This window comes from Notamacropus eugenii, chromosome 3, assembly GCF_028372415.1.
Source record: "Notamacropus eugenii isolate mMacEug1 chromosome 3, mMacEug1.pri_v2, whole genome shotgun sequence".
Taxonomy (NCBI): Eukaryota; Metazoa; Chordata; class Mammalia; order Diprotodontia; family Macropodidae; genus Notamacropus; species Notamacropus eugenii.
In genome coordinates, this window is record NC_092874.1 from 248,970,800 (window position 1) to 248,986,412 (window position 15,613).

At 37.4% G+C, this 15,613-nt stretch overlaps 1 protein-coding gene across 1 annotated transcript in view; it reads right to left on the reverse strand.

The window, feature by feature from the left end:
• The window catches only part of TSPAN8 (tetraspanin 8), a 75,267-nt gene extending 60,018 nt beyond the window's left edge, over positions 1–15,249 (reverse strand). The window contains exon 1 of the mRNA XM_072655377.1: positions 15,060–15,249. The gene's annotated coding sequence lies outside the window, so the exon portion shown is untranslated. The remainder of the gene's footprint in view (positions 1–15,059) is intronic.
• Between the last annotated feature and the right edge of the window lie 364 nt (positions 15,250–15,613).

Sequence of the window (15,613 nt, forward strand, 5' to 3'; positions counted from 1 at the left end):
TACCCCTTTGTTTTGCCACTGGACTTCCATGACTCAAAATGTGGTAATTGGGAGGGGTACAGAGTGTGATTTCTAAAATCTTTCCCAGAACTAAACCTATGAGGGGTGCTATGGACAACTAACAAAAGATCATTTCTTCCTCATAGGCTCAGAAAAAAAATGAAAGAACCGAAGGAAAAAGGAATAACTTCAGAGAGAAAATATCCAAAGCACTTTACCTGGGGAACAGATATTTACGATTATTTGCAATAATCTGTACAGGCATGGGAGGAGAACATTTTGTTGTCATCCTGGTCCCTACGGTAGTCTGGTGAAACCTATGGACCTCTTCTTAAAAAGAGTATTTTTAAATATTTAAAATAAAATACATAGGATTTCAAAGAAACATCAGTTCTTGCCATTTTGTTGTTTACTTGTTTCAGTCAGGTCTAACTCTTTATGACCCCATGTGGAGTTTCCTTGGCAGAGATTCTAAAATGGTTGCCATTTCCTTCTCCAGCTCATTTTACAGATTAGGAAACTGAGGCCAAAAGGATTGAGTGACTTGCCCAGGGTCACATAAGGAAGTTAGGATATTGGGGCTGGGGGCAGCTTCATTAGGGTTCCATCATGGGGATGTAGAAAACAATTTGGTACTAGGTTTGAGTGTGTGCACATGGGGGAAAACTTACCAAACCATTTAAGGAACTGTGCAAATATAATAAGTGAATTTAATATATACATCACTCAGATGGCTAAGTGGGATTCTCCCATATGTAGTTCATGAGATCCCCTGGCCAATGAGGAGATGCTTCCCAGATAGGGAATTAGAAAGCTGCTCCATTTACAAGGCTGTTACCAAATTAGGGTCATGATCCTCAGTGTTTTTACCTACTAAGACCATTAGACTAGATAACCTCTGAAATCTCTCCAGAGCTAATGATGTATTAACTTCTTTGAAGCTTAAACTGTTGTAAGTGAATGAATAAGTCTTACAATTTTGCCAAAATGTCAAAGATTAACTGAAAGCATCTCTTTTGACCATTAAGATGAAAATGAATACATGCTGTGGTTTTGGTAAACTGATCAGACATTTTTTTCCATGCAACGTACATAGACATAGCATCTGTGTGGCAAGACTCCCCAGTTCTAAATGCTGAAAGTTGGTTTGAGAAAATGCCGATGCTAAATTTACACATAGTTTAGGAGCAGGGTATTAATCACTGTATGTTCTTTAAGTCTGCACATCTGGGGAGCTCTTCCTGTGGGTTTCCACATACCCAGGCTTCCTAAATAAGGTAACAAGTTGTGCGTTGTTGCAGAATTACACGTTGTTTTGTAAACCAATATGAGTCCTTTGGAGTTTTCTAAGACAGCTCTCCAGACACAAGCTTCTCAATCGCTGTGTTTAACTAATTTTTCCTCTCCAGCTGGTCAGGGCTACAAAAACCTGGCCTTGCCAAAAAAAAAAAAAAAACAAAAACCCACCATTCTCCAGTTCCACTGTATCTTATCCTTACTCCAAAGTCAGTGGGAACAGGGTGTGTAATCACCCTCTCTACCAAAGGCATGAGTACTGGCCAAATAATTCTTGTATTTCAAGGGGCCCCCTGTCAAAAGAGTAGGGAAGGAAAGAAGGCATTTGCCCATAATTTAAACTTCAGTTTCTGATTCCTGCTGAAAGCTGATGGACTTTTAGGACAAATAGAGAAAGAGATATTAGTTCCAGGTTTCACCTAATATAGAAGTCCTCAATCTTTTTTTGTGTACCACACACTCTTTCAACAGTCTATTGAAACCTATGGATCTTTTCTCACAACAATGTTTAAAAATATTGCATAAAATGTTATATTGTCAATGCATAAACTAATGTAGCTAGAATTACAAAGGAAATCAATTGTACTTAGACACAGTTATCAGAAAAAATGTATTGTGTCATAGACCGAAGTTTAAGGACTCCTAATCTAAAAGCAATTCCATCTATTGGCATGAAAGAATGGGGGAAAGTTCCTGAGCGTTTCATTTCATTCCTCCCAAAGAGAGATTCATCATCGTCATTAACAACAACATTACCATTATTACAGCTCTTACTGTGCCAGGCACTGTACTATCCCTTAACACCTTAATGTGAATTAATATCTAAGAGCACTTTCCTCCATGATCAGAACTATTGGAAAAGCATGAGAACTCCAATGCCTTGACTTAAGAAAGATGAATCAGTCAATATTTATTAATTACTTATTATGTGAGCTAAAATCTGAGGATCCGTAAAAAGATAAAAAGAGTCCCTGTTCTCAAGGAGTATATATTCTAATGGAGGGGACAATATGTAAAAAAAAATAGGTATATACAAGATATATAAGGTAGTTGGAAAGAAATCTAAGAGGTGTACGCAAAGAAGAAACTAAGGGGATAGGAATGCCATAAATGGAAATTGGAAATATCCAAAATAAACTTCATTGACTTCACAATTTTTCGCTGGTTCAGTCCTGTCATCTCTTGTCTCCATTACACTCAGCAAATGGGATGGTGCCTGTGGAAATGTTACAGAGTTGGTTTCTGGAAATATTGTAGAGTTGGTTTCTGAATTCAAGAAAAAGAAATATAGCCCACACTCCCAATGAACTTATCTAGTTTTTATCTACTGGTGTCAAAGCAAAGGCTACAGTGAGATACTTGTAACAATAATAAAATGTAGGACTGGATCCATTTTGCCCTGAATATGGGATATATTTCAATAACTGTGAGGTCTAACCAGGAGATAGCCACAACTGTAAGAGAACTAGGAGTGACTGTCTTATTGTGTACCTTTTCTCTGGGAGAAGGGTAGGATAGAAAGGGGAAAGGTGCATTCTTTCATACTCACAACTAAACAACCTACTCAGATCTCTTTTTCAAATATACCAATCTATGGGATAAGAAAACCACATCAGCATGAACAGTTCAGAAGTAAGCCTATTAAGAATCTGCACCCACATTGGGAGTTTCTTTGGTGCCTTTGGTTATACTTTTATGGATTCAGCAATAGCTTATGATAACATCTGATAAAATGGACCCACTCCTACCCCCATCCCAACTACAGTGAGGTAAAGTGGAAAGAGCTCTGGGGTTGGAGTTAGAGATCTGTATTCCAACTCTGATACTGATTACTTGTATAACCCTAGGCATGTCATAGTCTTTTGAGAAATTCCTTCTATTTAATATTTCCTTAACTTTAAAAGACAAGTTCCTTATCTTTTAAAAAAAAAAGATCATATTGGATAACCTTTAAGCTCTAAATTTCTACCTTTGTGAGCCCCAAAGAAAAAAGTCAAATCTGACCAAATAATCTCAGTGACAAGAAAACTGTAAAACTTATATATGTACATATGTACATTATATATATATATATACTTATATAGAAATATAAAATACCATTCTATGCAAGTGACATGAAACTATGATGGGGGAAATCTGTGTATCAACAACTGCTAACACTGAGCAAAATCTTGTTTTACTTCCCTAAATGAGTTCATCTGAACAATATCACTGATATAAAATTATTTGCATTCCAAACAACCTCCAGCACAATTTGTCTAATGATATCCTGTAGATTCTTCCGAGATATTTTTTTGGTGGCATCATTTCCATATTTATGACCAAAGTACACTGGCCATTCAAATAATGTTGATTGACCATGTACATTTTTGTTTTTCTGTCATTTTTTCAGTTGATTCCATTGGCTTTCTCTTATATTACCCACAGTAATTGTTGGGAACTGTCTCTTTTCTCCTTAAGCCTCTTTACTTTTTCCCTTGCCTCTCACGTCAAGACGTCACTTGCTAGTTTACTGAGACAATGTAAGTCATCTATCACAAGCGTCTTTTCTCAAACTCCCTATCTCTAAACATCTTCCCCAGATCTTTCTTCCTTTGATCTAGTTGCTGGGAAATAAATGGTCCTTCTTGCCAAGATCAACCACTCTACTTGTACCTTTGACTCCATCTCCTGTCTCCTGTTGGAGCTTGCCTATTCCATCTTTGCCTCTCCCTTTCATCTTCAATTTCTCTTTATTCACATACTCCTTCCCTAGGGATAGGGACTAGGCCAGGGGTGGGGAACCTGTGACCTCGAGGTCACATGTGGCCTTCTAGGTTCTCAGGTGCAGCCTTTTGACTGAGTCCAAGTTTTACAGAATAAATCCTTTTATTAAGGGGATTTGTTCTATGAAGTTTAGATTCAGACAAAGGGCTTCACTTGAGGACCTAGAGGGCCAGGTGAGATCTCAAGGCCACAGATTCCCCACCCCTGGATGAAGCCTTTAACTTCCTTGGTGGAGGGAATTGAAGGTGAGGAAATTCCCTCTACAAATAAAGGTTAGTACCTTCCTGAAACTTATAGAATTAGAGACTTAATCAGAGCAGTGCGAGGTGAAATAATTTATCCAAGGTCACACAGCCAAGATGTGCTGGAAATGAAATTTAAACCCAGGTCAAACCAACATCTTCCTGGGACTTAAGATGGCTTGAGAGGCTTGAGGAGAGGTCACTATGACACATTGTCTCCTATATGTTTTCCTTGCTACTTATAAATATACTTGTGTCTCATCCATTCTTAAATATCTCTTCAGGTCACTCTGTTATCCTTTCATACTATGTCTCTTTTACCTTCAGCAGAATTGCCTGTGCTCATCAATTGTCTCCATTTCTTTATCTCCTGCTCTCTTCTCAACACTTTGCAATCTACTTCCAATTCCATTTTTTTTTAACTTTTAACTGCTAGATCCAATACCTTTTTCTCAGTGTTCATTCTACTAGGTCTCTCTGAAGACTTTTAACACTGTCAGTTTTCTTCTTCCAGTGTCCTCCTTGCTACTTTTTTACTTCCTTGGCTTCTATGGCACTGCTCTCCCTTGGTTCTCCTGCTACCTGCTGGACCATTCCTCAGCTTTCTTTGCTGGACTATTATGTGTCTCTTTCTTACTCAGCGTGGATGTCTCCCCAGGCTTTGTTGGACCTTCTGTTCTTTTTCAATTCTCTATCTGATTGATCTCATTAGTTCTCACCAGTTCAATTACTGTCTCTACACTGACAATTCCCCAATCTATTTATCCAATCCAGATCTCACTCCTTAGTTCCAGTATCACAATATCAACTATTTGCTAAACTTCAACTGACATTAAAATCTTGTGCAATATGGCTCCTACTTACCAATTCTAGACTTATTTTACATCATCCGTTTTAGTTCCAATGGCCTCCTAGCTTTTCCTTAAGCTCAACATTCCATCTCTTATCTTGACACCCTTACACAAGCCAGCCCCAGTGGTTGGAATCTCAATCCCTCTCACCTGTTTTACAGAATCGCTAGCTTCCTCAAAGACTCAGGTCAGGTTTTACTTCTGACATAAAACTTTTCTTAGTCCCACCCCTCTCAGATAGGTAGTATTGTATCTCTCCTCAAATCATCTTGGTATTAGCTTATCTGTATATATATACAGTGATCACCCTGTAAGGCATAAATTTCTTGAGAGAAGAAACTGTTTACTTTTGTTTCTGTACCCCAGCACCTAGGACGGTGTCTTGTAAATAGCAGGCTTGTAATATTTGTTCAACTTAATTGATGAATTAAAGTCGACACAGTCTTTTGGCAAAAGACCACTGAAAAGGAGTAGGTCACTCCTTCCCTGTCTGTTAGCCAATTGAGAGCTCACCAGGTATCTCTTTTTTCTACCCTGTAGAAGATAATCCCTGGAGACTACTGATGTGCTTTCTTGTGTTATTAGTAAATAGAGTATGGCAAACAGAGTTAAATTATGAGGAATAAGCTAGCAGTTTCAAGGTCATTTTTCTGAATGCTGATGACCTTTGGTGAATAGGAAGTAGAAGGTATAACAGACTGACTTTATTACAAGGCATATCATGGAAATGGACTTTTTTCAATTAAAGAAATTCCCAAGTCAATCTTGTTTTGTTGTCATTTTTCTTTTTCTGCTAAAGGCACAATACAGAAGAATTTTTAAGCCAAGTGAAGTATCTTGTTAATTGAGTTCCATGTTTTACTGATAATTAGCTATATGTAGACCAAGTAATAGCCAAGGACAGGGAGAGGAGAAGCATATTCTAAACAAGAGGAGACCAATTTGAGGAGCTATACGACTTTGTAGGATGAATTAAAGATTAAAGATGAATTAAGATTGAGTTTGACTCTCAGCTTATCTACTTCCTACCAGGGTACCTTGGGTAAATCATATGATCACTCTAAAAGTCAGTTTTATCAAGTTTCACAAGTAGAGTGAAGGAATTAGACTAGATGACCTCTAAGGTCCACTTTAGCTCTGCATCTATGATCTTAAACATATACTTGTAATAAGAGCTCATATTTCTAAAGCATTTTAAGATGACTATGAGCTAGAAAAATTCATTCCAGAATAATTTCATCCCCATAGGTTTACTAGATTGATAGATAAGAGAAGTACCACAGACAAAGTAAAGTTGAATTTGAGCAAAATATTTCACAAAGACTTTCGTGATATAACTCCTTTCTGTTATGTGTGTTTCAGCTTAATTTAAACCACTAAAAACAAGACGCATCTCCCAAGATTAGGTGATCACTTCTAATCATATCACCGTGTAACTGGGATGCCATCTCCCTTAGCCTCCTCTCCCCTCTGTCTGGAGGGCTGGAGGGTAAAGTGCCAAATTGCTCTCAAAGCCTTCCTTCATAGAGGGCAGAAATTGGACTCTCAGCTCACTCCACTTTTCATATGCAACTCTGCCTGGTTTCAACTCTATGAAACAAGATACCGCTGTCTCTCTCCACCCTCTTCCCTTTCCAGCTTCCCTTATGCATTGTCCTTCCCCCATGACATTGTAAGTTCTTTGAGGACAAGGGCTGTCTAGCCTTTTCTCTTTGTATATCTAATATCTAGTACAGTGCCTGGCACGTAGTAAATACCTTAAAAAATATTTATTGAATTATAGACAAGATGTCCTAGCTGAGGACAGTTAGGAGGTACAGTGGATAGAGTACTGGTTTTGGAATCAGGAAGACTCATCTTCCTGAGTTAAAGTCCAGCCTCAGAAATTTGCTAGCTGTGAGACCTTGGGCAAGTCACTTAACCCTCTTTGCCTAAGTTTCCTCATCTGTAAAATGAGTTGGAGAAGGAAATGGCAAACCACTCTGTTATCTTAGACCAAGGAATCATGAAGAGTAGGACAGAAATGACTGAACCACAACAAAGAAAAGATGTTGGAAGGTATGTTATACAAAACCTGAATTTAAAGGATTGCTTGGTTGATTGACCAATACTAAAGAGCCTTAATTTCTGAAATGATTTCAAATGCAAGGAGAACTCTAATGGAATTTCTTGGGACCTTGTCTCTGACCCTATTAAATTCAAAATTCTTATCATTTAGGTGGATAAAGGATAACTCGTTATCACTAAAATATCTAGCACACTGTCTGATACATAATAAGGACTATACAAATGTTCATTATTGGCTATTGTAAAATTTCCCAGCCACACAAAATTGAGAGGGATAGATAAATAAACAATCGGATGGGAGAAATGAAGTCCAAAAAGGCCACAACTTAAATCTTATGTGGATTTGCAGAAAATGGTACACGAGTTTAAAACAGTAATTACATGAGGTTAGGACAGATGAGGCATGACTTAACAACAGTTTGTGTGAAAAAGAATTGGGAGATTCTAGCAGATTATATGATCAAGGTAGGATATGGTCAATCAAACTAATGCAATCCAGAATGAGGGCAAGTATAGATGTTCAATGTAGACTATATCTGGAATTGTGTACATTTATGAAAAAGTTTTAGGGAAAACATAAATAAACTGGAGCTCTGTCCAAATGATGGCAGGAGACAAACCTGATAAGTATAAATTTGAAGGAAAAGGAGATGGGTAACTTAGAGAATATATAGGGAATGATGACAGCAGTATAAACAGCTATACGGTATTTTACATATATATATACATATATGTATATATATACATATATATATACAGTTATACAGTATAAAGTATAAAGAGCTATACAACGGAGGAAAATTAGTCTTTTCTGTTTGATCAGAGAGGACTAAATTAGGAACAATCAATCAAATTAATAGAAAGTTAGATATGGGGTCAATTCCAGGAAAATCTTCATTAATTACTAGAGCTACCAAAAAAGAAATGAATAATATAACTCAGAAAGTAATGAGTTTCAGTTAAAACATTTTTAAGTGAAAGCTTAGTGACCCCTTGTTGGAAATGTTTCAAAGGGAATTCCTAGGAAGATACAGGTTGTTATTAGATGACCTCTGACATATTCTGCAGCTAAGACTCTCTCTCTATATATGAGTCTTTTATACTTGAGATTTTATACTTGAAATATACTTGAGACATATATTCATGTCCTCCATAAATGTAATGTTAAAAAAATGTAAGGATGGCCTGTGGTACGTTGAGTGGATTCCCAACCTCTATGGCTGAATCACAGGAGGCTACGGACAAGAGTGAAACAAGTTGAGGAAGCATGTGAGGCTGGGGAGCTGCATCACTGGAAGGCATATTCACAGAAGTATTGGAAACAATACAAAAAAAATATGACATTTCTCTGGACATAGCCTGTTTTTACACATGTATTTGCTTATTGCTTCCCCTATTAGATTGTGAGCTTCATTTTCTTTTTTTTTTTTTTTTTTGGAGGGGAGAATTCAGGACAGTTGGGGTTAAGTGACTTGCCCAAGGTCACACAGCCAGTAAGTGTTAGGTACCAGAATTTGAACTCAGGTCCTCCTGATTCCAGGGTTGGTGTTCTACTCTCTGCATCACTTAGCTCCCTAAGATTGTAAGCCTCTTGAGAGTAGATACTGACTTTGCATTCCTTGTGTCCTTGGAGTTTAGCACAGTAACTGACATGTAGTAGAGTGGGCACTTAATATGTTCACTGACTGCCTGACTACATGGGAAAGCTAGTATCAAAATGTCATTATTCTCTCCCAATACCAATGAAATAAGACAACTAGTAGGAAAAGTGCCACCAATTAATAACCAGTATGCAAAGACATGCAAAATTCTATCCTGGAGCATATGCTATCAAATTATTCATATTTGTGAAATACATAGGGAGAACATATAAGGAAAGATGTCTTTAAAAAACAATTTAAGGGAAAGATAGATGATTAGATGCAGAGAACCTGCAGGCATACCATAATATCAAATACATAATTGTCTGTGAATGGCCGTTATGTAGTGGTCAAGAAAATGATGCCCCATAATAAATGAAATTGGTTAAGAGTAAAGAAATTAATTTATGAGAACTCCTATTTCTTCACAATTTAAGCTTCATGTTTTCCTTACAACAACTCTGTGAAGCACTACTATTATTGCTCTTGAATCTAATCGCTAATCTAATTTATAGATTTATATATTTTATATAATTTTATAGGTTTTATACAGAGGTACTGAGAGGCGGATGAAGTGACAACCATTTAGCAGGTATGACAAAGCCAGACCTCCAACCCTAAGTCTGTTGGCTAAAAGTTCAGTGCTCTTTCCCATACCCTGTGGTATTTTGGAGAGCTGGACTAAGGGAGGACAACCAGAGCACTGCATCAGGTAGCCAAGAGTTACTGGCATTAAAGAGATCTGCTTCCTCCCTGTGACTGACCCTTACCATGCAATCTGATCACACCTACTCCTTTGTCTAGCCTTGGATCACTACTACCAGGGTTGTGTTGTTGTAGTACCCCTTTCCCAAGTCTGTCAAGTCCCAGCTAAAGTCTGAGCTTCTAATGAAAGCCTTTCTCAGTTCTCCTTAATCTTAGTAACTTCACTCTGAGACTACCCCCCCCCAAAATTTATTCCATGTATATCTTTGTACATAGTTGTTTGCACCTTGCTTTCCACATCAGACTATGTGCTTCTAGAGAGTGGTAACTGTTTTTTGCCTTTCCTTGTACTAGTCTTGTCTACCAAATGCTCAGATTCTTATAATGTGGCCCTCGTCTATAGTCATAACAATAAACCTTGTTACTTGGATTGAAAGGAGTCTTGAGTGGTTGAATTCTTTCAAGGCAGACCTCTACCTTTTGCCCTTGAATTTCAGGGTTCTCAGCACCTCTCAATCACAACAGTCCCAATTGTTGATACAACTGAACCTCACCAGGGTATACTCGTCTCCACCCACTTTCTCATGTAATTTTTGGTAAGCTCAAGAATGCCTAGTTAAAGCTCAGTTGCTTTGTATTATGCGTGCATGTGGAAGTTGTATACTTACAAGACAGCTTATTTCATATTCCAGCTTTCTGGTATTTATATTCAACAATTCAAATTCAATTAGACAAATATTTAAATACTTCCTAACATTTGTGGTAGACCATACAAAGCATAAGAGAAGTTAAAAATTTGGATGAAAAACAAATTTCTGCCATGATGCATGAGATATGTACAACAGAGAGGCAAATAAACTTCTGTGAAGTTTATTCCCATCTCTCTCATTCTCTCAAAGGAGAAAAGTCTTTTACTAACTGAGGGGGTAGGGAGGAATCAGGGAAAGTTTCATGGAAGGTGTTTGAAATGGAATAATACTTCATAAATGGAGATGAAAGAACAGAAATAAGAAATTCTAAGCATTTGTTTGTTATTCTGTCATTTTTAGTCATGTCCAATGCTTCACGACCCTATCTGAGGTTTTCTTGGCAAAGATACAAGAGTGGTTTGCCATTTCCTTCTCCTGGTCATTTTACAAATGAGGAAACTGAGACAAATAGGGTTAAGTAACTTGTCCAAGCAACATAGCTACTAAGGGTCTGAGGCCAGATTTGAACTCAGGATGAGTCTTCCGACCCCAGGCCTGATACTCCATCTACTCAACCACTTGGCTGCCCATTCTAAGCATAGGCCATTCCATACATTAGTCTATTTATTCAGAGAAGGGGGGAAAAGATATGAGCATCACAATTGTTTGATGCTCTTGGGTCTGAGTAACATTAGCTCAATGGACAGATGTATAGTGTTATAACTCCAACTTTGCTTGGGACAGTTAAGTTTCACATGCATGGAGAAATATTATTCTAATGATAGGGTCATCATGAAAATGATTTGGTTATAAGAATTACCAGGGTAAGAAAGAATGGACGAATAAGCACATATGCATCTCATGGACTGGGGAAAAATCAGCTGAAGACAAATGCACTTTATTTGTAGGGTCAGGAAGGTTATCTTATAGGACTAAGTATTTTCAGGTCTCTTAACAACTCTAAAGTAAAAGAATTTGTAAGCCAAATACTGTTTTATCCATTACAAATTCATCTGCAGTACTACAAAAATACAGCAGGTGGCAGTGAAGAACACCAAACCAGACTCCCAAAGGACAGGTCTATGCAGTATTTAATTATAGATTCCTAGAACTTGAAGGGATTTTAGAGATCATCCTAACCTAATCCAACCCTTTCATTTCATAGATAAGAAAACTACATCCGAGAGAATTGGCCAAGGTCATATGGCTACTTAAGGAGTTTCTAAATAAATGAAGTTCTAACCATTCAAAAAATTCAGATTGTTAAAAACAATTCCTGTACTACTATTATTCAGGTGATTCCTTAACATTCATTTCCATGTAACGTGTAATTCTAGAATGAACTACAAATGCAAAAATAAACTACAATTGGTAGACTTAGATTTTTGTAATAACACAAGAACTTCTGAAAAAAAAAAAAAATCCCAATGGTGGACCTCAAGGCAAAATGCCTTCCACACTCAGAGAGAGAAATATGGAAGTCACTCACATAATGTAGCAGATCATGTTTGTGTATGTGTATCTGTTTGTGTATCATGTTCTGATTTGTTATACGGATTCTTTCATTTATCTTAGTCTGACTACATAGCATGACTATAGTGAAAATATACTCAATAGGAAAGTATATGTAGAATCTATACAGAATTGTATGCAGTCGTGGGGAGGGAGGGAGGTAGTGGGGGGTGGGTGGGGAGGGATAAAATCGCAATTGTATGGCAGTGATTGTTAAACATTAAAAAAATAAAAAAATATTAAAAAAAAAAAAGATAAAAATAAAAAAAAAATAAAAAAAAAAAAATAAAAATAAAAAAAAAAAAAAAAATAAACTACAATCAACATTATTAGAGGCAGCCAGCTGGCATAGAGCGTGGGACCTAGAGTAAGAAAGTCTCATTTCCTTGAGTTCAAATCTGGCCTCAGACACTTCCTAGCTGTGTGACCTTGAGCAAGTCACTTCACCCTGTTTGCCTCAGTTTCCTCACCTGTAAAATGAGCTAGAGAAGGAAATGACAAAACCACTCCAGTACCTTTGCCAAGACAACCCCAACTGGGATTATGAAGAATCAGAGAATATTTATTAAGCACCAACTATGCATATCATTCCACTCTGGTGCTTCATGTTGGCTTGAAGATCATGAAAATGACCACTGGGTGGGTATGCCAGGAGAACTCACATGAAGGCGGGTTCCAGCATGCTAGGAAAGCTTAGAATATAGTGTTGGTAATAGACTCTTTTTTACCTGTGTTCAGAGAGGGTCATCACCAGTGCATTGGCCATGAAGTGATGAATTATTTGTCTATGACAACACACACACTCCCCAAATCCTCCTCCCCTTTAAATTTCCCTATTATGTATTTCAAGATTATGTGATTGCTTTAAATACATAACCAACAGAAAGAACACTGCTCAATGATCCCCAAATTACTGAATTCAAATATTGTATAATTCTGAGAGATATATCCCTATCAGAGGCTCATAAGGTCATGAGTCATAGACCAGGACTTCAGGAGTTATGTAATCCACCCCCCTCATTTCACAGAAGAGGAACATGAGGACCAGAAAAGCTGCTTGCTCAAGGTCATATCACCAGTAAGCATCAAGGTGGGATTTGTTGTTCACTATTTCCATGAAGGAAATACAATGCAGAGTCAACTTGAATTTGGATCCTCATAGATGATGGTGTCCTCTAGATGCTCCTGTTTTTAGATGGCATTGTGCTTATAGTGCTAAACTCTAGAGCACTGGAAAAACCTCCTAAATGAGATTCATCATAACTGAAAAGAGTCAAACAGAGGGGAAAAAAGTGGATTAAAAAATTCTGTCGTTCAAACTATAATATGTAATTAAATGGACAATATATTTTATCTATCAATTTCTACCTTTTGAAAAAAAATTTCAATTGGAAAATGAGTAGGGTCCAGTATTGAGCAGCAGGTGGAGAAGTTTTTTTAATGTTCTCTGTGCTTCTTAAAAAATAGATCCATCAATATTAACACTTTAGATATTTTTACATAGCTATGAATCATAAAAGATAAGTACATGTGTACAGTGGATACAATGCCATGCCTAGGGTCAGGAAGATCTGAGTTCAAATCTGACCTCAGATACTTAATAACTGCGTTGCCCTGGGAAAATCCCTTAAACCTCAGTTTCCTCATCTGTAAAATAAGCTGGATAAGGAAATAGCAAACCACTCCAATATCTTTGCCAAGAAAACCCCAAATGGAGTCGCAAAAACTCAAACATGACTGAAATGACTGAACAACAACCACAAATCATAAACATTCATCTCTAAAGAACTTAAGGACCACCTAAACAAGAACGTAGTGAATCTGAGTTGGTTTCAACTCATTAAAAGCAAGGAATTTCAAAGGAGAAGCAATTGGTTATGTGTTGAGAATGAGGGCACTAATGAACCATGATTCCAACAGTGTTCTCATAAAGTCAAAAGAACTTGAGAAAGGTCACCAGCACTTTGAAGACACTCTCATTGTGAAACTGTGAAAGGACATGGAAAAAAGTTACATTTTGAGATTGGTGTTATTGGAGCAAATATACACATTAATAAGATCCCAGCTCCATCTGAGGAGCTCAGTATTGAATATGTACAATGCACAATGCTAAGGTCTGAGAAGATGGTAAAGCTTAGTTAAAATACGGTCCCTACCTTCAAAGCACTTCTAGTAAGGCATTGTAGCTAACAGACTACTATAATCCTGATCACAAAAGTTTTATGGCTTTCCAGAAGGGGTATGGCTTTCCAGTACGTGCTGGGGAAAATGTATACTTTCTTATGAGTTTTTGCTTATACAGTAGATAGTGATGTCATGTCCCAAAAAGATGCTTATAATCCAGAAATTTTTAATATTTGTAGTCTCTTTGAAAACTGAAACATACACATATTCACTTTGGCACACACACATAGATGCATAGATATATGCATCTAGGTGGCATAGTGGACAATGCCAGGTTTGGTGTCAAGAAGAGCCAAGTTCCAATCCAGACACTTACTAGCTGTGTGACTCTGGGCAAGTGCTTTAAGTTCTTTCTCACTTTCTTCATCTGAAAACGAAGATATTAATAGCTTCCCAGGGTTATTTTGAGGGTCAAATAAGATGTTGGTAAAGAGTTTTGCAAACCTGAAGCACTATATAATTGTTAATTATCACTATATAAATGCTAATTACCATCATTGTACATGCACACACTATACCCATTCTCCTAATATATATTTGTCTTCTATCTCCAGTCCCAAAGACTTCATCTTTAGTGTTGGGAAGCTGGGACTGACATTATGATGAGAAAATACAAAAAAACCAATAAGAAATAATAAAGACCCATCAAACCCAATTGTCATTATAGCGAGGAGGGGAGAGTTCTATATCTGTGCATAGAACCTTGCATTTTATTAAGACAGGAGGAGAATAGCTATTTCCAGGGATTACGTCAAATAACTGCTTAGAAAAGAGAAGATGAAGGCAGAAAAATAACTTTTGCAGGAAACATTTCTATCTTAGACAAAATGAATGAAAGCTTTCAGAGAAAGATTTCTCTCTTTTCTAACTCTGCAGCTGTCTTTGTATGCTTGGTGCTGCATTAGGGTAACTGAGCCAAGAAAATGATGAGTGCGTTAACTGCAGCAGTCCAATGGCATATTTACTTAGGACTCAGGTTTGGACTAAAGCAAACAATCACACTCACTACTCATTAGATTGAGGCTATTTTTGGCATGGATACTCAATAGGAGCAAGAACAAAGGCACTTCACTAGAATTACCTTCACCCCCAAATCCCCAGACTCACAGTATATATCTCAGTAGGGCATAGACTTCTGAAAGAAGCTACTGGTTTTCCATGAAGTGATGGACTTCTCAATTTTATTGTAGGCATATGTTGTTGGCAGTGTTACAGGTCAGTCTTGCCGTTTGGAATTCTTGACCAGCTGTAGCACTCCAGTCCTGGAACTTGCTATCCAAGGCAAGGTGGTACAAAGAATGAGATGAGGATTTTATACCGTTTCTAATGGCATGAGTTGGCAAAAGTTGAAACTCTGAGCCAATCAACCTTTAGAATTCAAAAGTACAGGAAACCATTACAGAATGCTCTGATCATTGGCAAGCATCATACAATTCTCTAATGGAATCACTTAGATGAGAACATTCCCTTACAGTTATGATACAAACAAGCCAGACAAAGAATAAAGCTATAAATCAATCAGGCTATAGAATTATAGTCCTTCACAATACTGAAGGTAGGCGAGGCATTCTATCTGTCACCATCTGTCTTAAGGAAGTAGTCTTTTCTAGAACAGATATGAGATACAGACAGAAAAGAGGAAGTGGAAGGGATGCCTGTCT